We start from the raw sequence: 3,315 nt of genomic DNA, 5'->3' as shown, positions 1-3,315 counted from the left end.
TCTGATTGATATCCAGATATGTTAAGCATGACTGCGTTTAACATGGATGCTCAGTTGTTCTGCTTGTGCAGTCAAAATGCTGGAAAATTAAAGGCTCTCGAGTCTAGTCTATGAAAATTGATTAAGGCTCCTTCATCCTTGTAACCTTGTCTGAGAGGAATAAGAGCTTACATGGAAAAAGAAGGAAATAAAAAAGGACGAGATAAATTGAAAGATAAAAGAACAAGTCATTTTCATGCAAAATTAGATAAGAGAATTGAAACAAGATATACGGCTTGTTCATACTGAGGAGAGTCGGATTCGTTTTCAAAGTTGGGTCACTAATGCACGTGACCAGGTCACATCAGCTCGAATGCGTGGCAAGCACTGAAAATATTAGATGTTTGAATAAAAAACAATAAAGAAACCTTGCTAAACGTGGTGAGGCTTTTGATTAACCTTCACTAGGTTTGTTTGGATATAACTTATTTTGATAAAATTAAAAGCTGAAAACTGAAAATACTGTACCAAATAATTTTTAAATGTGTGAATAGTACTGTGGAACCTATTTTTAATGAAAAAGTTGATAAAAAGTGGAGTTTGTGGGACCCATGAACAGTGCATAAGTCCACTGTTCACAGAAGAACGGGTAAACCATTTCAGCTAAAAAGAAAAAAAAAAAAAAACTGAGGAAACGCAGACGCAGCACAAATAAGTGCTATCCAAACGAGCACTATATAAACTGGTGAAAAGTCTTTTGAAGAAAATCGAACTCTGAGCATATGATAAACATTATAGTTTAAACCATTGTTATGAATACCGTTTCGGACCCTGTTTCGGTTTGTCTAGTGGAACGAAATATTTCGGTACCGGATAATTTCAGTGTACCGTTTCAGGGTATTTCGGATTCCAAAAAAATAATTTATGTATATATATATAAGTTCATATCCTATTACTTTTTATATTAAAAAAAAAACATAAAAGTTATATTTTCATACATTTATAAAATTTGTTATTTTAAGATTAATCTAATTAATTCATTTAAAATATTATTATTTTAATTAAAATACTTATTAATTTTTTTAATGCAAAGGCAAATTTGAAGTAAGCCTGGACAGTGGCTGCATAATTTGACTAAAGCACACCGCCCAAGCCAACTCTATTTACAACTTTTTATATTATTATATTTTTCCTCACCCACCATATTTCACTTTCTTCCTATTTTTAATTTGTTCTCTTCTGTTTTCTCTCATCCACACACGTCTACTGTATCTAACTACTTGACATTTACACTACCCACTTTTGAATTCTATCCCATCTTTTATGAGATCTACACGTTAAAACAGACACACTATCTTATCTTTTCATGACTTTCATCTTTCTTTTTATTTTTTTACTCTCACACGCAACTTATCTCAGTTTTCCTCTCAAGTCTTTTCTCTCTTCTGTATTCTCCTCTCTCTCTCTCTCTCTCTCTCTCTCTCTGATGGATATCCAGATATGTTAAGCATGACTGCGTTTAACATGGATGCTCAGTTGTTCTGCTTGTGCATTCAAAATGCTGGAAAATTAAAGGCTCTCTAGTCTAGTCTATGAAAATTGATTAAGGCTCCTTCATCCATGTAACCTTGTCTGAGAGGAATAAGAACTTACATGGAAAAAGAAGGAAATAAAAAAGGACGAGATAAATTGAATGATAAAAGAACAAGTCATTTTCATGCAAATTTAGATAAGAGAATTGAAACAAGATATACGGCTTGTTCATACTGAGGAGAGTCACATTGGTTTTCAAAGTTGGGTCACTAATGCACGTGACCAGGTCACATCAGTTTGAATGCGTGGCAAGCAATGAAAATGTTAGATGTTTGAATAAAGGACAACTTATCTCAGTTTTCCTCTCAAGTCTATTCTCTCTTCTGTATTCTCCTCTCTCTCTCTCTCTCTCTCTCTGATGGATATCCAGATATGTTAAGCATGACTGCGTTTAACATGGATGCTCATTTGTTCTGCTTATGCAGTCAAAATGCTGGAAAATTAAAGGCTCTCTAGTCTAGTCTATGAAAATTGATTAAGGCTCCTTCATCCATGTTACCTTGTCTGAGAGGAATAAGAACTTACATGGAAAAAGAAGGAAATAAAAAAGGACGAGATAAATTGAAAGATAAAAGAACAAGTGATTTTCATGCAAAATTAGATAAGATAATTGAAACAAGATATACGGCTTGTTTATACCTAGGAGAGTCAGATTGGTTTTCAAAATTGGGTCACTAATGCACGTGACCAGGTCACATCAGCTCGAATGCGTGGCAAGCAATGAAAATGTTAGATGTTTGAATAAAAGACAATAAAGAAACCTTGTTAAACGTGGTGAGGTTTTTGATTAACCTTCACTAGGTCTGTTTGGATATAACTTATTTTGATAAAATTAAAAACTGAAAACTGAAAATACTGTAGCAAAATAATTTTTAAATGTGTGAATAGTACTGTGGGACCTATTTTTAATGAAAAAGTTGATAAAAAATGGAGTTTGTGGGACCCATGAACAGTGCATAAGTGCACTGTTCACAGAAGAACGGGTAAACCATTGCAGCTAAAAAGAAAAAAAAAAAAAAACTGAGGAAACGCAGACGCAGCACTAATAAGTGCTATCCAAACGAGCACTATATAAACTGGTGAAAAGTCTTTTGAAGAAAATCGAACTCTGAGCATATGATAAACATTATAGTTTAAACCATTGTTAGGAATACCGTTTCGGACCCTGTTTCGGTTTGTCTAGTGGAACGAAATATTTCGGTACCGGATAATTTCAGTGTACCGTTTCACGGTATTTTGGATTCCAAAAAAATAATATATATATATATATATATAATTTCATATCCTATTACTTTTTATATTAAAAAAAAACATAAAAGTTATATTTTCATACATTTATAAAATTTGTTATTTTAAGATTAATCTAATTAATTCATTTAAAATATTATTGTTTTAATTAAAATACTTATTAATTTTTTTAATGCAAAGGCAAATTTGAAGTAAGCCTGGATAGTGGCTGCATAATTTGACTAAAGCACACCGCCCAAGCCAACTCTATTTACATCTTTTTCTATTATTATATTTTTCTTCACCCACCATATTTCACTTTCTTCCTATTTTTAATTTGTTCTCTTCTGTTTTCTCTCATCCACACACGTCTACTGTATCTAACTACTTGACATTTACACTACCCACTTTTGAATTCTATCCCATCTTTTATGAGATCTACACGTTAAGACTGACACACTATCTTATCTTTTCATGACTTTCATCTTTCTTTTTAGTTTTTTACTCTCACATGCA

This window comes from Quercus lobata, unplaced genomic scaffold, assembly GCF_001633185.2.
Source record: "Quercus lobata isolate SW786 unplaced genomic scaffold, ValleyOak3.0 Primary Assembly Scq3eQI_12, whole genome shotgun sequence".
NCBI classification, from domain to species: domain Eukaryota; kingdom Viridiplantae; phylum Streptophyta; class Magnoliopsida; order Fagales; family Fagaceae; genus Quercus; species Quercus lobata.
The sequence above is the reverse complement of the archived record's forward strand: the minus strand, read 5'-3'. Positions refer to the sequence as shown.